The sequence below is a fragment of the Tribolium castaneum genome, chromosome 1, assembly GCF_031307605.1.
Source record: "Tribolium castaneum strain GA2 chromosome 1, icTriCast1.1, whole genome shotgun sequence".
Classification (NCBI taxonomy): domain Eukaryota; kingdom Metazoa; phylum Arthropoda; class Insecta; order Coleoptera; family Tenebrionidae; genus Tribolium; species Tribolium castaneum.
The window spans coordinates 10,497,731-10,521,858 of NC_087394.1; the positions used below are offsets into that span (position 1 = coordinate 10,497,731).

General features: G+C 29.3%; 1 protein-coding gene across 3 annotated transcripts in view; it reads left to right on the top strand.

Moving 5' to 3' along the window:
• The window catches only part of Shab (Shaker cognate b), a 200,206-nt gene that overhangs the window by 14,110 nt on the left and 161,968 nt on the right, over positions 1 to 24,128 (top strand). The window contains exon 2 of one of the 3 annotated variants that reach the window (XM_064359909.1): positions 12,668 to 12,748. The exons of the other annotated variants lie outside the window; for them this stretch is intronic. The gene's annotated coding sequence lies outside the window, so the exon portion shown is untranslated. The remainder of the gene's footprint in view (positions 1 to 12,667; positions 12,749 to 24,128) is intronic. 3 annotated transcript variants of the gene reach the window in all.

Genomic DNA, 24,128 nt, shown 5'->3' on the forward strand with positions numbered 1-24,128 from the left:
CCAAGCAAACGAAAGCACTAACGAATTGCTAAATTTATTTCGGCTTAAATGTCTCGTTAAAAACATTGCCAAAAAGAGAATTACTATTCTGTAATTTTGAATTGACTTTTAAGAAGTCAAATAAAATAATAGTGTTTTTGTCTTTTTGGTTGATTTAAAACAACTCCACTGATCTTGTGATTAGAATCGAGAAAAAAATGAAAAATTGAAAAACATTCTACAAAAATTTTACAAACAAAATTGTTTCTCACTTATAAGTAAATAGAAACAGCTCAGAATAATGTTATTTTCGATAATTACTGAAAAATTTTTGGCCTAATCAAAATGAAAATAAATGTAATTTAACGTAAAATTATCTAATGATTCCAAATCTATCTCCATTTTTATTATAAAATTTGTAGTTTTAGAGATATTACACAAAATACAATTAATACCAATTTTTCCATTCTATTAAAAATAAAAAAAAATTGGCATGGTTCTTAAACGACTTGTAGAACTTTTTTGTACGTTTTTTGTAATAGTGTTTGTAATCTATAATTCATATATTAAAAAGAAGGCTTAAAATGTTACTAACAAAAAAATAGATAATTATCTATTTCTCAGCAAAATTTTGAGACATTTGAGTTAAAATTGTATAAATAATTCAAATAAAACAACTTGGTCAAAATTGTATTTACTTATCTGTCAATCAAAAAACGTCAAGATTGGTCAAGATTACAATAACTAGAAATTTTTGTCAAAAGTGTGCCCATCTAAAGTAAAATTGTCTGAAGATTCTAAATTTGCTTTTATTTTTGTTCTATAATTCGTAGTTTTGGAGATCTACTTGCACGAAATACTGTCGATTTTTTTTCAATTTACCAAAAAAATATAGAAATTAATGTAAAACAACTTGGTCAAAATTTTTATTTGCCTACTTATCTATCAAGAAAAAAACATCAAAGTTACAGTAACAAACAAAGAAAATATGTTAAAATTATAACCCTCTAACATACAATTGACTGAAGACAATCTGTTTTGATTTTTGTTCTAAAATTTTTAGTTTTGGGGACAGTTTTACACGAAATAAACTGTCGATTTTAATTTTTCTATTTTACCAAAAATTATAAAAATAGGTATTCGTCTAAAACGATTTGTAGCACTTTTAAATAATTAATTATTTATTCCTGAGTGAATTTTTGTAGTAATCGGGTCAAAATGATAAATCTAAATAAAACAACATGGCCAAAATTTTAATTTACTTACCAAAAAAATCACAACAACAACAAAAACTAAGTCAAAAATATTTTCATCTAGCATAAAATTGTCAGAAGAGAATAATAAATATAATAATAAATAAATATCAATAAATAATAAAAAAATAATATTAAATAAAAAATTGAAGCTAATCCGAAACGAATTATAGCACTTTTAAATAATTAATTAACAATTTCTAAGCGAAATTTTGTGGTAAAACTGTACAAGTAAATTGAATAAAACTACTACCTACTACCTATTTACCTACTTATTTACCCGAAAAAAATGGTCAAAGTCACAATAACGAAAAAATTACGTCAAAAATATTTTATCTAAATTTTTCTAAATCTGTCTTCATTTTTCTTTTACAATTTGTAGTTTTGAAGATATTGCACTAATTATTGTAGATTTTAATTTTTCCATTCTGCCAAAAAAAGTTGGTAGTATTTATCTAAAACGTTTTGTAGCACTTTTAAATAATTAATTATTTATTTCTAAGCAAAATTTTATAGTAATCTAATTAAAACTGTGTAATATAATTAAAAAAAAAATAACATGGTTTAAATTTTAATTAAAAAAATTTTGTATGTGGTTCAATTATAGTCATTTTGTATAAGAACAAGTTTGCTCAAAAAAAATCAGAGAAGATAATTTCCAAAACTTTTTAAATAATCACATTTTTAGAAAATTTTGTAATTATAGGAGTATACATACATACACACAGGGTGTTTTAATGCAAGGAAGCGTTTTTATAGCCCACAAACTAAAAATATTTTTGGATTATTATTTTTGGATAATTAGGTTCTAAGCAAAAATATAATGTAACTTTGTATATATTATTTTGCGTATATCTCTTTCCGTTACGGTATTATTCAACTTTTTGTTATAAAAAAGACCAACATTTGAAAAATCACTGCATAGTCACTTATGAATATTTTCCGATAATTTTGCAACAAAAAAACTTAGAATATCTTGTAGTTTTAGCAAATATTTGACTTTTAGTAAAAGCAAGCAGATAATAATTTTTTTCAAATGGAACATCATATTTTTTTTAAGTATCGACAGCATTTTTGATAAACTTTCTAATGATATAAGGGTTAAATAGCAAATTTAAAATATTTTTCGAGATTTTTCAAAAAAAAATGCAACAAAATTTGTTAGTCCAGAATCTGATAGTCATTGTGACTAGTAAATGAATTTTACTCATCAAGAATTATTAATAAAATAAATAAACAATATTTTTTTGATTCTTTTGAACTCTAAGATATACTGTAATTTTGTAATACAAACCGCATATTATTCAAAAATTAATGAAAAATTCTATCAATACGTCTGAAGAAATACATAGTGTTTTATTAAAAAAAATGAATTATTCAATTTCTTGGGTTTTGGCACACCCTGTACATTATTTCCATGTTTCAAGTAAAAGTTGACTATTTCTTAAAACTACAGGGTATACTAAATTTTGTTGTTGCAAATTTGGTGGAAAATATTCATAGGCGACTTCGCAGTGATTTTTCAAAATTTGGCCTTTTTTTATCAAAAAGTTGGATAATTCCGAAAGGTAAAGAAATAGACCTATGATAGTTTATATAAAGTTACATTATTTTTTTACATGGAATCTAATTATAAAAAAATATATAAGGTGTTCTATTAAAAAAATATAACTTTGGTTCACCACTGTATACAACATCCTGTGTATATTAAAAATACATGCATCTAATTTTTTGTATTATTCAGATATACCTACGACTATAAGTTTACATTTTTCGCCAACAGAATTAAAATATCATCAGTTTGAACAAAAATTCATAAATGTAAAATAATTTATAATGTCTACATTGTTCTATAACAAGACTATTCTTAGCAGATTTTCAGTAAAATGTAAATGCTGTAATACCGGATACAAAAAGTGAATATCCACAAACAATGCCATTAGAATAAAATTATAAACTCGGCAGGAATATGCAAATAAAAATGACAAATTTACATGCTAAACACTATACTTAACGCTCCTCTTAGGAGAGGATAATACCTTTCAGTATTCATAAACGAAATGCTGCGGAAAATTTTGTACTACCACAAAGCCATTTAGACTTTGGATGTAATAAATAGTGTGTAATAAAACACTTGATGCTAAAGCAGCCAAATCTGGTGTAACAAATGGTTTGCTACTTTCTTTTTTTTTGAGTAATTGGTATTTCCGTTCATTCTCCGCATTGTAGCTGTTTAAGACAAAAAATAAATAAATAAAAAAATGGCTCCAATAACATCAGGATTTGAGATCCCGCGAGCAAAATAAATTTTTGTGTCTCGTGTCACTTTTGCTGGCGAAAATAAATCGTTAGTCATAGTGTTGTGAATCTCAACCCTGCAGAGTATTATGTGCCAGCGATGTGCTAAATTTGGATATAACTGACGGTTTAATTATATCAATCTGACAAAATTCTGAGCACACGAGGATGCAATTTATTTGAGGGCACTTTATTTTCCAAGTGAGCGGCCGCAGAAAGGACGTGTTTTAGCTAAATAAGCTAATGTCGTTTCGCCGATGGAGCAATAAGTAAATGCGTTTTATTACAGATGCAATATTTATATTGAAGTGGTAGCTCCAGATATGGAAACGTACTACGTCCCAGTTCGCAAATATTTCCAGTAATATATTCACCAATAACTGCAAGGAAAATATCCTTAAGGCACTCCAAGACGAACTGTAATACAAATATTTGCGGAGCTCTTCGGATCGATCATGAAATTGATAATAATTGTATCCGGCTGCGTACAAATCGAAAGTTATTAGATAAAAACTGGATTAAGGATTATGGATACATTCTGCTCTTTAGTTTTCTGACGAGCGAAGCCAAACTGTTTACATTAAGTGACAGCAATATTGTTATACCCTGTATGTGTACATATTTATAAGTGGATTGCATGTGAAAAAAAAGGATTTTGATTTCCAAATATTGGATTCGTCTTTGAGACTGTTAAACATTGCTTTTATTGGTCTTTAGGTTTCAAAATTAACTGAAATTTCTTTGACTCTTTACGATTTTTTGACAGTCAAACGATTTTGCTTAGATATATCTGCACAATATGTTTGTTAAAACGCTATATTTAACAGTAGTGGCTGGCTCTCATGTAATTTTTTCATATTTCTGTTTTTTAATAAAGTAGAACGATTAGTTAGATAAGCGAGTATAAACAGTTACCAGTGTACTGTACTGTGTAGCTGTTTAGAAAAGTATTTTTGACATTTTAACACGTTTTAAGATTTTTATTATTATCGTCTTTCTCAATCGTTGAATTACTTTGTTATGCTAAAGACTAACTTTTAGATTTTTTTATTTAATCTTTTTAACAGATTATTAGCCAAAAATCTAATATTTTTGCAAAAAATAACTAAATTTTGTCAAAATAGTTATCTAATAATAATGTTTACGCATACTTTTGAACTGAAAACTTAATTTTCTCCGAAAAACAAGAAAACCCTCCATAGATTTTTTTCAGTCAAAAACGCATTTATTCCAGAAGATCCAAAAGTCGCCTGTAAGTCGGTGTTATTCTTGACTTTTTCAGTTCCATTATGAGATTTTGCTAAAGTGGACAAAAGAATTTTTAAAAAATACTCGAACCTACATCATTTTTGCAACTTTTTTAATGCGAAATGCAATTATTTTTACCCAAAAAATGTACCTATTTGGAAAATTGCCTTTAACGTTTTTTCAGTCAGAAATTTTTTACCAAAAATTTGCCAAAAAATAACTAAATTTTCTAAAAATATTTTATTTTTTGTCCAAGCAGTTATGCACGCTCCTGAGCTGAAAACTTAGTTTTCTTATGAGAATTTGCAAATTTGGCAAAAAAATCAATAGGACATTTCGGACAAAATTTTTATTATATTTTTTTCAACCAAAAAGGCAACTGTTAAAAAAATGTCAAAGGTAACGCCAAAAATTGCAGAATTAATCAGTCTCTTTACAAGAAACGTAAGTTTTTAACTCTTAAGAATGTCTATGTATTTGAAAAAGGTAAAACTTATGACCTTAAACTATAATTACATGGTTTTTGATTTCGAGAAAAATTCTGTAAAAAATGTTTTTAGCTTAAATTTTAGCGGGACTTTTACAAATTTTTGGCAAAATTTTGCAAAATAAGTAAGTATTTTACTCAAAACTAAGAGAAATCAATTGAAAAAGGCCAAAAAATGTAATTTCTAACTTCATGTGTAATCTCATGTGTAATTTTTTATACTTTATACTTTAACAGACGTGTTTAAATGCTTAATAAAAGCAATACCAAAGTAATTTTATGTGTCTGTTTGAAGAAAACTGAGCTTAAAAGTATTTGCTTTCGTTAGGGAATTTTCTTAAAAATGTCAATTTCTCCCTTATTTATAAAACAATACCTATGTAGCTAAAGTAAGTAATATTTTGCTGAATTTTAATTAAGTAAATTTGTAGCTCAAATAAAGTAATCATCTTTATTTAGTTTTGGTAATTTATCTTTTTTTAAATTTTTTCGTGTATTTCGTTTTACTTGTTCCAGCTTTTCTTTAGCATAAAATAGAAGAGCCAGCACTGTCTTAACTTTAAACTACTTAATGTGGTATTTTTTAACGAAATTTTGCAAAATACATAAGTAAGTTTTTCGCTCAAAACCCGGATCCATCTACTAAAAAAGAGCAACATAATGTCATTTTCGACCTTATGTAATTTTTTGCTAGGTTGAAGGACGTGTTTAAACGCTCAAAAAAAGCAAACTAACTTCATTTCATTAGTGTGTTTAAGGAAATATAGGGTTAAACATATTTGCTTTTTTTAGAAAAATGTTGAAAAATATCCACTTACAAAACTAGCTAAATTTAATGAAAAGTTAAGTCAGTTTTAAACTCTCCTTGGAATTTAATAACAAAATATGTTGAATGGTTTTGGTAAATTAAAAATGAATAGTTTTTTTAATGTTTTTATAATTTATTGTATTAGCCGACAGTGTTTTATACAGGGTGTTTCAGCGAGTTGCTCACATAAAATTATTTTCAAATATACAGAATGTGTCGGAAATGAACTACAATACAAACCTAGTTTTTTCTTAAAATGAAACAACTTAATTTTTTTGTATTTTTAGATTAGGTTTTAAAACTAATGATGACGTAACTTTTTATTGGTCGATTTTGCTTAGTTTTTAAAATATTTTAATTTTTTTAACAAAAACACGCTTTGTTGTGTTGCTCAAATAGTAAGATTCCTAGAAAAATAGGACTTTCACCACTTTAAAAAGAAGATTGTTTAAGCTTCAAAGACATATTTTCAAGAAAATTAAAAAATTAAGATATTTGTTAAATGTTGAATAACTTAAAAACTTTATTATGTAGTTGATATTAACTTTAATTTTACCCTTAGACCATTATTCGGTGTTTTTTACAGTGAAATAACTAAAATAACAGCAAATAAGTAATTAAAACGCACATGTGTAACTCAACTTGTTAAGTTAACGAGCTTTGAGAGACATTTTGTTCTAGTGAAATTGGGAGAAACAATCAGTTAAATGCGTCTGACTAATTATGAAACTTTCCGTAATTTATTGATTCAAGTGTTCCATTAGAAAAATGAGCTTATAGGATAATGTGCATTGGAAATCCGCGTCTCCAAATTGGCATTTGGATAAATCAGTGTAATGTGGTAATTAAATGTCAGGTTGCACGTTTCAATTTAAAGTTTTCGTCTGACATTTCTGCTTTCATAAATAGATAGGAAACTGAACTTTTACTTAATGGGTTAACTTATAAGGCTCGAGTCCTCCTTCCAGAAGTAACCGGCGATAAATCGACATCGAATAATGAGTGCAGTAAAATAAAATCCTGCAACTGGACCCACTTTATATTCGAAACGGAATAAGTAGGTCTGGCAGAATTAAAATTACAAAAAGCTTGAACATTCTCCTACATCAAACATTTGTAGTCTGCTGGCAAGGTCAACACTGGCAAATGGCCGAAATGTCTTCCATAAAATATTTGGCTACCATCCCTAATGGTTTTTCAGCGAAATTTATTACAATCAGCTTCGGGAGAGACCAAATTGTAATACAAATTCGGTGAGACGTTTCCACTGTAATTCGTGATGTTTGATTTCCACATTGCGTAATTTATTATCACCGAAAAATTCAATTTCTGCAACACAAATTCTACAATAACTAAGCCATAAATAATGTTACTCTTGAAAAACTTTCAAATACTGGAGGAAACCGAAATTTACTCTTCACGGTTTAGTTGCTAACACATAAATCCATTGTTGGATCCTTTGCAAAGACGGGTTCCAGAAATTATTGGGGCAGAAATGTTGCGTCGCTAATCGTTCGTGTTTTTATTTTATTGTGAAGTGCTTCAGCCAGTTTATTATTTTATAGTTTTAAATGTAGAAACTTTTCGAAAAGTCGTTTAGTTACCGTGATATTTTACCATGATTTTCGATTTATTCCAGCGATTTTTTTGGCTTATTTTTGACAAAAGTTTCCGAAATAATTGCGTTTCTGGCTAAAAAAAGGAGCCAAAACAATGTAATTTTGTGTTTTTTTCATTTATAAATAGTTTTACTGAATCTTATGATGAAACTCAGTTTTTAGCTCAAATGCGGTCTTACACACTCGAACAATGTAAAAATAATTTCAAAAATATACAAAATTTTATCATAGTATATACTTGATTTTCTCCAAATTTTTATAACACAATTTTTGGTTAAAAAAACATTGTAAAACGTAAAAAATCAAACATATTTAATTCAGTTCGACGTTTTTTTTTAATTTGCAAAATAATTACATTTTGTGATAAAAATCTGTTTCAAACAGTCTCAAAGAAAATTGATTTTGGACCTAATTTAGTACTTGTTTTTTTTACGCGCTTGCATGCTCTTTTAACACAAATAGTACTCATTTATTTTGCATAAACTTACTGAAAAATTACAAACCAAGATTAAAAATGACATTATTTTGGATTTTTGTCGGACTTATCTTGTTTTTCTAAAAAAAATTTTAGTAAAGCTTTATATTTCACAATTGTTAAATTTTTTCTCGAGCATTTATTAAAACAAGCCGAAAAATTGTTTAATTATTACGTCTACAATGGCGTTATTTTGGACTAAAAACTCATTAATTTTGCGATTTTTTTCTAACGAGAAAAAAATTGTTAATGAAAGTGACGAAACTGACCTAATTGTACTTGTAATTCCTGTCATTCTAAATTTAACTCATATAAATGAAAAATAAGTGAGATTTTGGCGAAATTTTGACCGATGTTTGCACTTCAAAGTCATAAAACTAATTATTTGTTGTGTTCTCTAATCGTAAATTTTTTATCAACTTATTACTACTATTATTACTATTATTATTACTATCTATTGTAAAAGTTTTATTTTTATACCGTTAAATACATTATTATTATTATTATTAGAGCATAAAAACAAAGTTTAACAAAAACTTAAGTATTTGGCATAAAATAGGCCAAAAGATTGAAAATTATGGTCGAAATGAACCTTGGTTTCCTTTAAATTTATCTCCTTCTAAGCGTTATACGAACTTATTGTTTCAAAATTTTCTACAAATTTTTTTCCCTGTTTGAGAGTAAGCTACCGTTTTTTTAAACTAGATTTCAGTTAAATCTCCGATAAATTGAGGCCAAGAATTTATTGCAATTAGAGTTGGGTCGGCGTTGGAGTTAAAAATAAAGTTAAAAATAAAATTAAAAAAAACGTAATATTTAAAAAAAATTACTTGAAATGATTACTGATTTTATCTAACGAGCCACCACTGCTATAAGAGAAAGGAAACAATAAGAAAAACTACATTGGCCTTTAAGAAATATGTAGATACCAGAAAAATTAAATTTAACAGCTGTTTTTACGCCATTTTTAAAAGTAATATTTAGGTAGAAATATTTATGTATTTCGTCAAAAATTAAATTACCAACATACACTTTCAGCTCTTCTTAAAAAAAATTGTCTGAAGATTCCGAATCTTTTGCTTTGCTTTTTTCGTTTCATTTACTTTTCTTCTCATCAACAACTAACAGTTTTTTGAGATTTGGATAAAACTGGGTTTCTGACGATAAAAACGTGTTTTTTTTTAAGTTAAATAAATAAGACAATTGATAATCTAGCTTTCCGTATGCAAAATTATTCACAAATTCTGAATATGTTTTTATATTGGGTTTACGTCTACGATCGATGCTTCCCAAGATATCACTGAGTTAAAGTGTGAGGAACTGGTTAAAATTTAGCTTGTTCAAAACCAAATACTTCTAAGACTAAAATAATAATTCTAAGACAAAGTAAATAATCAAATCAACTAACACTTTAAAAAAATTCTTTTGGACAAAGTCAAAAATTAAACCAACTAAAATGTGACTTTTATAATGAAAAATGTCTAAAGATCCTGAAACCTTTAATTTTCATTACTGTTTTTCTGACTTCTTGCATCAGCAAAATCTTAAGTAACTTACAATCGATTTCCGATTAAATTGTGTTGACCAGAATATTAGTTCAAAATTTGAAAACATTTCGTTCCAGAAACAGCAAATTTTTCGTTTATGCATTATTTTGCACTACGTCGCACTTCTGAAATATTTTATTGTTTTCACCTCTATACAAATGAAGCTACTGCTGTATTTCAAGTGGTCACAAAAAATTGCTCGTAATTCTTCAATTTTTTGTTTTTTTTTTGTTTCTCATCAGTCTTCTGATTACGTTACTCAATTGGGACTAACTTTTAAACTACTGTTCCATTTTTCATAACTGATTTAAGTGCACATTATTCGCATTTAACACAGGGCATGAGATATACTCGTAGTTTTCTGAGACAATTGACCAACAAATTATCCTCCCAAATTATTTTCTAGCATGCAACTGTTGGAATAGTTGGAATTGCTAATTGATTTCCCAACTCACGGAATAGAGTTGTGCATATAAGTAAAACGATTATTCAGAACAATGCAAATTGTTTCAGCTTTCCAATTTAACACCGACTGGCCTTAAAATTAGTTTAAAAGAATCGCCAGGCGAAGGTAGTCGATAAATTCGCCTATAAAACCCAATAACTGTTACGTATATGTTACATTTAAAATAAACAATCTTTATTAGTGTTTACTGTTGAAAGACAGAAACAACAAACGCATTGTAATTTTCGGGCAATTTGGCAATGATTTACGATACTTTTCATCGTATAGTTTCTCTTCCAAAAGAACAAAACAGAGCAGTTACCATTGCAGATTATATCGTTCATCTTGCCAAAAATAGAGGCGCATTTATTAAATTCTGGTATTAGAGCTTTCCTCTGGACGTTGCAATGATTTATTGCACTGTTTCTATTGCAAATTCGACCGATAACCTTCACCCATGCAATCTCGAAGAGTTGTTTATTGCGTGGAAGTCCGGTCTTTGATACCGTGCATGTCAAAAATCATTTTGAACCAAGGACGACCATAAAAGACTTCCAATCTTTCGGTTTGATTGCACTGTTATCTGTCGACAGTCTGCAATCGAAAATAGAAAAACGATCGATATTCTGTAAGGAAATGGATACGTTTTAATTACCAAAGGTTGCAAATCGAATTTTGCCTAATGGACAACTCTTGTCGATTAGTTAATGTGATTAGGTGATAAAGGGCGACAGATTGCTGAAAATGGGATAATGTTGTAAAATTAAACGCCACATTGCAAAAATCTGTTAAGCGGAGTGTTCTATTTGAAAAAATATTCATTGGACGGCTGCCAAAGTGTTTGACTCTTTGTATTGTAACATTTACATGAAAATTCAAGTTTGCAATTTTAAGAAATTGGACTCGTTGGGCAAAGCACTTTATAAGCGAACTACGGATGTCTAAGTGTTAGGATATGAAGCGGCGTACAAATAAAACGTACCAGTTCTCGGTAGTTGCGTTAATGTCACTAGGGAGCGCAGTTGTTTCATTAGAATTACAAAAAATGCTTGTATTAGTATAATAGTTAAAACATTACAGATAGATAGAGCAGTAAATTGTCAATAATGAGACATAAGCATAATGCAAAAATTTTATCGTAAACTATATTTAAAGAAATATCAGACTTTAATCAATTTGCACTCTGCCTTATATTTTTCAAAACGCTGCGAATACGGTTACAGATGCAAGAAAAATGTTAGGAAAAAAGTTCTAGAAAATTAAATTTTCTTTAAAAAGATCTGCGAGACCATATCTCTAACTTCAACCATTTAGGCCCTAAAGTCGTTCAAAAATGCTCAAGCAACGGATTTGCTTCATTTTGCCGGTGGTCAAATATTGTAAAGTTAATTTATACTTAAGCTGTTGAAGATTGAAATATGGTATCGCGGACTTTTTTGTAGAAAATTTAATTCTCTACAACTTTGTTCCTTACACTTTTTTTGTATCTTTAACCGTATTTGCAGCGTTTGCAAAAATATAAGGTAAAACGCAAATTGGTAATTGTAAGCGGTAATTCTTTGCGCACCGTTGCATATTTATCAAAAAGCTGGAAATACGTTGTAGATACAAAAAAAGTGTAAGGAACAAAGTTGTAGAGAATTAAATTTTCTTCAAAAAAATCCGCGAGACCATATCTATAGCTTCAACCATTTAGGCCCTAAAGTTGTTCAAAGACGCTCAAGCGGCGAATTTGCTTCATTTTCCGGTGGCCAAGTATTATAAAGTTAATTTATACTTAAACTGTTGAAGATAGAAATATGGTGTCGCGGACTTTTTTGTAGAAAATTCAATTCTCTACAACTTTGTTTCTTACATTTTTTTTTGTATCTTTAACCGTATTCGCAGCGTTCACAAAAATATAAGATGGAACGCAAATTGGTAATTGTAAGCGGTAATTCTTTGCGTATCGTCGCATATTTATCAAAACGCTGAAAATACGGTTACAGATACAGAAAAATTGTATAAACAAAGTTGTAGAGAATTAAATTTCCTACAAAAAAGTCTGCTATTACATATTTATATCTTCTACAATTTAGATGTAAATTAATTTTTTGTTACTTGACCAGCGGCAAAATGAAACAAAACAATTGCTTGGGCGTTTTTGAATGTCTTTAGGGCCCAAAGTGTTGACGATAGAGATATGGTCTCGAAAACTTTTTTAAAGGAAATTTAATTCTTTACAACTTTCTTTTAAACATTTTTCTTGTATCTTTAACCGTATTCACAGTGACTTGAAAAATACGAGACAAAGCGCAAAATTTAAATTTGAAATAATTTTTTTCTCATGTGTTTTATAAAAATTTTAGTTGCCAGTTTTTCTCAGTCTTCGTAGAGTAAACAAACGACTAAAAAACACTATCGTCTTCAAAAAAAAATTACTTACAATCTGATACATATAGTAGTCATAAATTATAATTCTTAATTAAGGAAGAAAAATTTCTACGTTTTAAAAGGATGATTTTCTAGGTGCGGTTCAGGAATCTTGAAGGAAACATCTATTTCACTCAATCTGTGATTGGAAAGTGACCTAAATGTGTAAATTGATAGGTAAGTTCGGAAACGGAAGTTCGGTTTCGAATTTTCGTGTAGCACGATTCTTTTTAAATCACGTTTAAACCGAAGAAAATTCCCGGCATTTAAATCGTTCAGATTTACATTTTTTCTTACACCTGTTATTAAATAATTAAAAAAATGTATGCAAAACTACCGTGTTGACACACTGGAAATTCTGTAATTGATGGGGAAATTTTGAATTTAAACCGAAAAAACACACAACTACATAGTACAAAACAATTAAGCCATTTTTTTTCCAAAATAGACTTGAAGTAAATAAGTGAAAACGTCGTTGTTTACAATTATAAACAAGGGTTAAGCTGTTAAAAGACTTGGAACTTGAGCTTTAAAATGTTTCAGAAATGTGATATGTTTCAGCACTGTCCTTTGTTAGGTTGTGCATACACCTAATGTGTCCACCAACTGGAAAAATTCTCGAGTGATGTGTTTAAACAAGTACAAAGCTTTTCTTATCAATGTGGTCACAATACATCGTTACTTTTACAAACTGCTTTGATTACAAACAAATGGTTACATAAAAACTGAATAAACATAATGTTTCTTTCTCTGGTGTACTAATTCATAAAGTCACTGATCAATTTGCATTGAGAATATTTTATGGAAGCGATTAACTAATATTATTATGTTTTCCGTAATTTATGTGTGATTTTAACTCATTTTGAACTTAATTTTAGTAAGTTCAAAACGCACCTAGAATAATGTGTTTTCAATTCTAATATTATTATAGATCTAAATTCGAGACTTTTAGTAAATTATTTTGTAAATTCTTTTTCAGATAATTCTTTATAAATTCTTACCTAGATTCTTTTTAATAAATATTTTGTAGACTTACTTAAAATTATCTTATTAATACTTATTCTACTCGTAGATTCTCAATATTCTCTTTAGACTCTACTCTGTTTTTACAAATTCTTTTATACAGGGTGCTCAAAAATTGGCGTACCAACTCAGTGGTACGTTGTTGAGAAGCATGTGTGGATCACGGGAAAAATCTTGAAAAAATTCCTATAGTCATATTTTAAAAAATCTGGAGCTACAAACTTATTTTGTTAACTTCTTCAGTTTTCATTATTTTTTAATGTTTTTATGTTTCACACTAAGTAATCGTTCCATAACACAATGATGAACAACTATTTTTAAATTTTCCATCAGACTTTAGCAGTTTTTTTAGTTTAAAAAAATTAAAATTCATCAAAAAAATCACAGTTTGTAGATGTGCCAACGCTGGGAATTATTTCCTAGGAAACCGTTTCAAAAATAATTTATTTTTGTTGTTGATCAAATTCTATTGCGATTATGACTGTTAGACAACGTTGCCACATATCATTTATTTAAAATTAGTTATTTATCAATAACTTTAATGCAAAGAATTTTTTTACTATTTTTACCTTTATATGTAATCAGTTCTCTATCACACACCATCGAGTTGGTGGGCCAGTTTTTGAACACGCTGTAGTTTTGTTTAGAATTCGTCCAGATTATTTTCAGCAATATTTCTGTACTTTTTTTTAGATTTTTTTGATCCATTTCTAAAACCGTCTATAGATCTGAATTTAGAATTATCTTATAAAAACTTCTTCTACAGCCCTCAAATTCACATGTAGATTCTATTTTGTGTCCTTTCAAATAAATTTACAGATTTATTTAAAACGTTTTTAGATAACTTTTTGGAATAGTTTTGAATTTTTTTTTAGATTATCCTAAAAATTTATAATTTTTCTTAATTATTCTTCTAATTATGTTTTTTGTAATTATTTTTTTGCCTCTTTTCAAATTTATTTTATAAAAACCACTTCTACATTTTTGTTATCCATTTTTCAAATTCTTTTTTTTTGTAATCTACTATGCCTTTTCAAATTCTGTCATAATTTTGTTTATAAATTGTTTATCTTATTTTTTAACATTATTGTTGTACTTTTCTCTGATTTATTTTTAGAATATTTTATAAATATATTTCAAGTCCAGATTTTTTTATAAATTCTGATATAGATGCTTTTTACATTTATTTTGAATTATTTTATAAAAACTTTTACATTTTTTCTACAGGTTCCAAATTTTGCTTTAGATTATACTCTATAATTTAACGTTTAGAATTTTTTAGATTATTTTTAACATTGTTTCTTCTTTTGTCGATTTTTCATAATACAATTTTCTGTTTTTTTTAAATTCGTTTGTTGATCTGAAATCCAGACTCTTTTTAGATTTTATAAATTCTATATCTATAGATTCATGATAAATTTTTCTTAAGATTGTCTTGACAATTAATAATTATTAGTTTGTAAACTGTACTCGAAGTTATTATAAATACTTTTTCAACGTTCTCCAAATTTTCTTTTAGATACAGATACTAAATAGAGTATTCTCAAAATTTTTTATTATAGTTTCGTTTAAATTTTTTTAGGTTTATTTTGTTAAATTGTTTCTGTACTTTGTTCTAGATTTTAAATTCTCTGATTCTTTTTTTTTAACTGTCTGAAAAAACCGAAATAGGAACTTTTTTATATAAATCCATTTCCAGTCCAGATTATTGTATACATTCTTCTCTAAATGCTTCTTTACAATTATTCAAAAATAGTTTATAAAAACTTCTTTTACATTTTTTTTACAATCTCTAAATTCTTCTTTTGATCCCACCTTGCATCTTTTTGAATTTCTTCTCTAGTTTCGTTTAAAAATTTCCCAAATTATCTTCTTTAAATTATTTTCTAGACTACTTGTATCATATTTTTTTTACAGTTTGTTTATTTTGAGTCTTTTCAAATTCTTTTATAATTAGTTTTTTTTAGAATTTATTCAGACATTTTTTAGCATTGTTTTGGTATTCTACTCTTAAATGTACTCTGATTCTTTTATAAATTATTTTCTAGACTACTTATTTTGTATTTTTTTTAGATTCTGTTTGTTTTGTGTTTTTTCAAATTCTTTTATAGTTATTTTGGCATTCTTTTAGTATTCTTCTCTTAAGATTTGTTTTGATATTTTTTAAACGTCTAAACTTGGTACTTTTTTTAGATTGTTCATAAATTTATCTCTGAATTGTTTTTATACATTTTTGCTCCTTTTGCTTCTTTACAGTTATTTATTTTCTAAACTCACTTCATAATTATTTTATTAAAAACACTTCAGCATTCTCCAATTTTTTTTTGGATTTTGCTCTACGTATTTTCAAAATATTACACCTTTATAGTTTGATTAGAATTTTTTTTAGATTTTGTAGCATTGTTGCTGTACTATTTTTTATTTTCCTTAGTATTTTTTTTCTAAAAACCATCTGTAGAAAGCACAAAGTGTCTTCAAATATGAGATTTTTTTCAAGTTTTTTATTTTCGAGTCATATTTTTCTCTCTGTCGCAAAAATCGTACAGAAACATATAAAATAAAAATCATTTTTGTGGTACAAAGTTAAATTTGTTTACAATGTCTGATATGCTCCATGTGACTTTCAGTTTTTCTGTTTGATTATTTCTCGTTTTTACCAAAATAAAATTGCAAAAATAAAAATTATTTTATTTTATTCATGTCGTACTGGAAACTGAAGACTGTTAATAATATAATTTCTCTTGAAACACGATATGTATCGAATGGTGAATGGTTTGGATTATTGGAGGTTCGGTTAACTGAGGTCACACTGTACTGGCAAGAAAAAAAATATAATATTTGAGAACTTCACTACTGTACACATATTATCTGCTCGAAGTTATTTCAGTATATTTCTAGAAAAGATAAATCAGTTGTTTTATGCAGATTAGCAAAAGCTTTAAAATAGCCAATTTTTATTGAGTAGTGAATGAAAATCTGCCGCGTAAAATCCGATGATTGTTCCTATTTCAAGAAAAACGAGCAACCAAACAAAAGCCAATTTAGCAGCTCATTACTCTTTAATTATAGAAGTTTTGATCTAGATATTAGATTAATCCGCTGCGAGATTCTCTCTATGTGTCATGGTCGGATAGGGCAAGGAGAAGCAGCTTGTAGCCGTCGATTTCGGTCCAGTTGGAGCATCGCCAGCCCGGTGCTCACAAATACAATTACAAATTCTCTACAACACGCTGATATTTTTAAATCCTAATAATTTTAACAAAGAAATTAACTTCACTTTCACCCTTGACCTTCCACGTCTCTAATCCAATCAATACCAAGTGTGCTTGAATTGTTAATGTTGGATCAGTGTAAGGTATAATTCCAGGGACTGACCTCCACACTCCGGAAATACTCATCTTATCGTTGAGGCCTCAATGGTTAAAAGCTTTTAAAACCGCCGTTACTTTAAGCAGCTTAAGCGACGTTTAATTTAGAAGTGATGAGATCAATTAATTATGTGGGTTTCAAGCCCAAATTTCCTCGTTCAGTGTTGCCAACTTGGTGAATTTCACAATTTGGATGAACTCTAAGGTCAGCTGAACAATATTTTGAGAATATTGTTCTAAATATTTTGTTGTTAAAAATAATTATAAAGTATTATGGGAAAAATCAATATTAAGAATTAGTCAACAAAGTGTTAAATAATACCTATGAGTACCTAATCTACAAAAATTCTATACGAAATTAAAATAGAACTTTGAGAAAAAATAGTAGAATTGATATACAGTTTTCAAAATAATTCTAAAAAAGAATGTATAGAAGAGTTTACGAACGAATTCAATGATGGATTTACAAAATCTAGAGAACAATACAGAAACATTGGTAAAGGATAATCCGGAAAAATTCAAAACAAAACTGTGAAAGAGTTTGGAAAAGACTGGAAAAGACACAGTATAATATCTAAAAGAGAATTTGAAGAATGTAGAAAAAATGAAGAAGTGATAATAAAATAATTTTGCGTAAAGTCTAGAAGAGGATATTTGTAAAGAAACATTTTTCAATAAATTCATTGAAATATTACAGGTTTAATGTAATTATTCTAAAAATCTAGAAATCTATTTATAGAGAGATATTAAAAAGCGCTCGAATTTTAGAAAAAAAAACAGAAAAAATAAAAAAATTTAAAGAAATTTACAGAAATAATTCTAAAGGATAATCTGGCATAATTTTAAACGAAATTAATTATAGAAAAATTTGAAAAAACAAAGAGTAGAATCGAGAAAATTTGGAGAATGTAGATTTAATAAAAAGAAAACAAAAAGTCTTACGACTCCAAATTTCTTGTATGTTGTAGAGGAAGGTCTTGTAATGTTTTCCTCCAAAAATGAAGGCAATTGTTGCATGCAATCCATACGACGCATAAGTCAGTCTAAACCCGTGTTTAAAGCAAATTTTTCAAAAATTATTAAATATTCCGAATTTAATAAAAAGAAAACAAAAAGGCCTGCGACTTCAATTTTTTAATATGTTGTAGACGAATGTCTTATAATGTTCTCATACAAAAATGAAGGCAATTGCTGCATGCGATCCACACGACGCATGGGTCAATCTAAACCCGTGTTTAAAGCAAATTTTTCAAAAATTATTAAATATTCCGCATTTAATAAAAAGAAAACAAAAAGGCCTGCGCCTCCAATTTTTAATATGTTGTAGCCAAGTGTCTTGAGATGTTCTCCTGCAAAAATCGTGGCAATTGCTGCATACAATCCACACGACGCATGGGTCAATCTAAACCAGTGTTTAATGCAAATTTTTCAAAAATTACTAAATATTCTGCATTTAATAAAAAGAAAACAAAAAGGCCTGCGCCTCCAATTTTTTAATATGTTGTAGACGAATGTCTTATAATGTTCTCCTACAAAAATGAAGGCAATTGCTGCATACAATCCACACGACGCATGGGTCAATCTAAACCAGTGTTTAAAGCAAATTTTTCAAAAATGATTAAATATTCCGCAATTAATAAAAAGAAAACAAAAAGGCTTGCGCCTCCAATTTTTTAATATGTTGTAGCCAAGTGTCTTGAGATGTTCTCCTGCAAAAATCATGGCAATTGCTGCATACAATCCACACGACGCATGGGTCAATCTAAACCAGTGTTTAATGCAAATTTTTCAAAAATTACTAAATATTCCGCATTTAATAAAAAGAAAACAAAAAGGCCTGCGCCTCCAATTTTTTAGTATGTTGTAGACGAATGTCTCGAGATGTTCTCCTGCAAAAATCAAGGCAATTGCTGCATACAATCCACACGACGCATGGGTCAATCTAAACCAGTGTTTAATGCAAATTTTTTAAAAATTACTAAATATTCCGCATTTAATAAAAAGAAAACAAAAAGGCCTGCGCCTCCAATTTTTTAGTATGTTGTAGACGAATGTCTCGAGATGTTCTCCTGCAAAAATCAAGGCAATTGCTGCATACAATCCACACGACGCATGGGTCAATCTAAACCAGTGTTTAATGCAAATTTTTCAAAAATTACTAAATATTCCGCATTTAATAAAAAGAAAACAAAAAGGCCTGCGCCTCCAATTTTTTAGTATGTTGTAGACGAATGTCTCGAGATGTTCTCCTGCAAAAATCAAGGCAATTGCTGCATACAATCCACACGACGCATGGGTCAATCTAAACCAGTGTTTAATGCAAATTTTTCAAAAATTACTAAATATTCCGCATTTAATAAAATGAAAACAAAAAGGCTTGCGCCTCCAATTTTTTAATATGTTGTAGCCAAGTGTCTTGAGATGTTCTCCTGCAAAAATCAAGGCAATTGCTGCATACAATCCACACGACGCATGGGTCAATCTAAACCAGTGTTTAAAGCAAATTTTTCAAAAATTATTAAATATTCCGAATTTAATAAAAAGAAAACAAAAAGGCCTGCGACTTCAGTTTTTTAATATGTTGTAGACGAATGTCTTATAATGTTCTCCTACAAAAATGAAGGCAATTGCTGCATGCGATCCACACGACGCATGGGTCAATCTAAACCCGTGTTTAATGCAAATTTTTCAAAAATTACTAAATATTCCGCATTTAATAAAAAGAAAACAAAAAGGCCTGCGCCTCCAATTTTTTAATATGTTGTAGACGAATGTCTTGACATGTTCTCCTACAAAAATGAAGGCAATTGCTGCATGCAATCCACACGACGCATGGGTCAATCTAAACCCGTGTTTAAAGCAAATTTTTCAAAAATTACTAAATATTCCGAATTTAATAAAAAGAAAACAAAAAGGCCTGCGCCTCCAATTTTTTAATATGTTGTAGACGAATGTCTTGAGATGTTCTCCTGCAAAAATCAAGGCAATTGCTGCATACAATCCACACGACGCATGGGTCAATCTAAACCCGTGTTTAATGCAAATTTTTCAAAAATTACTAAATATTCCGCATTTAATAAAAAGAAAACAAAAAGGCCTGCGCCTCCAATTTTTTAATATGTTGTAGACGAATGTCTTATAATGTTCTCCTACAAAAATGAAGGCAATTGCTGCATGCGATCCACACGACGCATGGGTCAATCTAAACCCGTGTTTAATGCAAATTTTTCAAAAATTACTAAATATTCCGCATTTAATAAAAAGAAAACAAAAAGGCCTGCGCCTCCAATTTTTTAATATGTTGTAGACGAATGTCTTGAGATGTTCTCCTACAAAAATGAAGGCAATTGCTGCATGCAATCCAGACAACGCATGGGTCAATCTAAACCCGTGTTTAATGCAAATTTTTCAAAAATTATTAAATATTTCGAATTTAATAAAAAGAAAACAAAAAGGCCTGCGACTTCAATTTTTTAATATGTTGTAGACGAATGTCTTATAATGTTCTCCTACAAAAATGAAGGCAATTGCTGCATGCGATCCACACGACGCATGGGTCAATCTAAACCCGTGTTTAATGCAAATTTTTCAAAAATTACTAAATATTCCGCATTTAATAAAAAGAAAACAAAAAGGCCTGCGCCTCCAATTTTTTAATATGTTGTAGACGAATGTCTTGAGATGTTCTCCTACAAAAATGAAGGCAATTGCTGCATGCAATCCACACGACGCATGGGTCAATCTAAACCCGTGTTTAAAGCAAATTTTTCAAAAATTACTAAATATTCCGAATTTAATAAAAAGAAAACAAAAAGGCCTGCGCCTCCAATTTTTTAATATGTTGTAGACGAATGTCTTGAGATGTTCTCCTGCAAAAATCAAGGCAATTGCTGCATACAATCCACACGACGCATGGGTCAATCTAAACCCGTGTTTAATGCAAATTTTTCAAAAATTACTAAATATTCCGCATTTAATAAAAAGAAAACAAAAAGGCCTGCGCCTCCAATTTTTTAATATGTTGTAGACGAATGTCTTGAGATGTTCTCCTACAAAAATGAAGGCAATTGCTGCATGCAATCCACACGACGCATGGGTCAATCTAAACCCGTGTTTAAAGCAAATTTTTCAAAAATTACTAAATATTCCGAATTTAATAAAAAGAAAACAAAAAGGCCTGCGCCTCCAATTTTTAATATGTTGTAGACGAATGTCTTGAGATGTTCTCCTACAAAAATAAAGGCAATTGCTGCATACAATCCACACGACGCATGGGTCAATCTAAACCCGTGTTTAATGCAAATTTTTCAAAAATTACTAAATATTCCGAATTTAATAAAAAGAAAACAAAAAGGCCTGCGCCTCCAATTTTTTAATATGTTGTAGACGAATGTCTTGAGATGTTCTCCTGCAAAAATCAAGGCAATTGCTGCATGCATTCTACACGACGCATGGGTCAATCTAAACCTGTGTTTAAAGCAAATTTTTCAAAAATTATTAAATATTCCGAATTGAATAAAAAGAAAACAAAAAGGCCTGCGCTTCCAATTTTTTAATATGTTGTAGACAAATGTCTTGTAATGTTCTTCTACAAAAATGAAGGCAATTGCTGCATGCAATCCACACGACGCATGGGTCAATCTAAACCCGTGTTTAATGCAAATTTTTCAAAAATTATTAAATATTCCGCATTTAATAAAAAGAAAACAAAAAGGCCTGCGCCTCCAATTTTTTAATATGTTGTAGACAAATGTCTTATAATGTTCTTCTACGAAAATGAAGGCAATTGCTACATGCAATCCACACGACGCATGGGTCAATCTAAACCAGTGTTTAATGCAAATATTTCAAAAATTACTAATTATTCCGCATTTAATAAAAAGAAAACAAAAAGGCCTGCGCTTTCAATTTTTAATATGTTGTAGACGAATGTCTTGAGATGTTCTCCTGCAAAAATCAAGGCAATTGCTGCATACAATCCACACGACGCATGGGTCAATCTAAACCAGTGTTTAATGCAAATTTTTCAAAAATTACTAAATATTCCGCATTTAATAAAAAGAAAACAAAAAGGCCTGCGCCTCCAATTTTTTAGTATGTTGTAGACGAATGTCTCGAGATGTTCTCCTGCAAAAATCAAGGCAATTGCTGCATACAATCCACACGACGCATGGGTCAATCTAAACCAGTGTTTAATGCAAATTTTTCAAAAATTACTAAATATTCCGCATTTAATAAAATGAAAACAAAAAGGCTTGCGCCTCCAATTTTTTAATATGTTGTAGCCAAGTGTCTTGAGATGTTCTCCTGCAAAAATCAAGGCAATTGCTGCATACAATCCACACGACGCATGGGTCAATCTAAACCAGTGTTTAAAGCAAATTTTTCAAAAATTATTAAATATTCCGAATTTAATAAAAAGAAAACAAAAAGGCCTGCGACTTCAGTTTTTTAATATGTTGTAGACGAATGTCTTGAGATGTTCTCCTACAAAAATGAAGGCAATTGCTGCATGCAATCCAGACGACGCATGGGTCAATCTAAACCCGTGTTTAATGCAAATTTTTCAAAAATTATTAAATATTTCGAATTTAATAAAAAGAAAACAAAAAGGCCTGCGACTTCAATTTTTTAATATGTTGTAGACGAATGTCTTATAATGTTCTCCTACAAAAATGAAGGCAATTGCTGCATGCGATCCACACGACGCATGGGTCAATCTAAACCCGTGTTTAATGCAAATTTTTCAAAAATTACTAAATATTCCGCATTTAATAAAAAGAAAACAAAAAGGCCTGCGCCTCCAATTTTTAATATGTTGTAGACGAATGTCTTGAGATGTTCTCCTACAAAAATAAAGGCAATTGCTGCATACAATCCACACGACGCATGGGTCAATCTAAACCCGTGTTTAATGCAAATTTTTCAAAAATTACTAAATATTCCGAATTGAATAAAAAGAAAACAAAAAGGCCTGCGCTTCCAATTTTTTAATATGTTGTAGACAAATGTCTTATAATGTTCTTCTACGAAAATGAAGGCAATTGCTGCATGCAATCCACACGACGCATGGGTCAATCTAAACCAGTGTTTAATGCAAATATTTCAAAAATTACTAATTATTCCGCATTTAATAAAAAGAAAACAAAAAGGCCTGCGCTTTCAATTTTTAATATGTTGTAGACGAATGTCTTGAGATGTTCTCCTGCAAAAATGAAGGCAATTGCTGCATGCAATCCACACGACGCATGGGTCAATTTAAACCAGTGTTTAATGCAAATATTTCAAAAATTACTAATTATTCCGCATTTAATAAAAAGAAAACAAAAAGGCCTGCGCTTTCAATTTTTAATATGTTGTAGACGAATGTCTTGAGATGTTCTCCTACAAAAATGAAGGCAATTGCTGCATGCAATCCACACGACGCATGGGTCAATCTAAACCCGTGTTTAAAGCAAATTTTTCAAAAATTACTAATTATTCCGCATTTAATAAAAAGAAAACAAAAAGGCCTGCGCTTTCAATTTTTAATATGTTGTAGACGAATGTCTTGAGATGTTCTCCTGCAAAAATCAAGGCAATTGCTGCATGCATTCCACACGACGCATGGGTCAATCTAAACCTGTGTTTAAAGCAAATTTTTCAAAAATTATTAAATATTCCGAATTGAATAAAAAGAAAACAAAAAGGCCTGCGCTTCCAATTTTTTAATATGTTGTAGACAAATGTCTTGTAATGTTCTTCTACAAAAATCAAGGCAATTGCTGCATGCAATCCACACGACGCATGGGTCAATCTAAACCCGTGTTTAATGCAAATTTTTCAAAAATTATTAAATATTCCGCATTTAATAAAAAGAAAACAAAAAGGCCTGCGCCTCCAATTTTTTAATATGTTGTAGACAAATGTCTTATAATGTTCTTCTACGAAAATGAAGGCAATTGCTGCATGCAATCCACACGACGCATGGGTCAATCTAAACCAGTGTTTAATGCAAATATTTCAAAAATTACTAATTATTCCGCATTTAATAAAAAGAAAACAAAAAGGCCTGCGCTTTCAATTTTTAATATGTTGTAGACGAATGTCTTGAGATGTTCTCCTACAAAAATGAAGGCAATTGCTGCATGCAATCCACACGACGCATGGGTCAATCTAAACCCGTG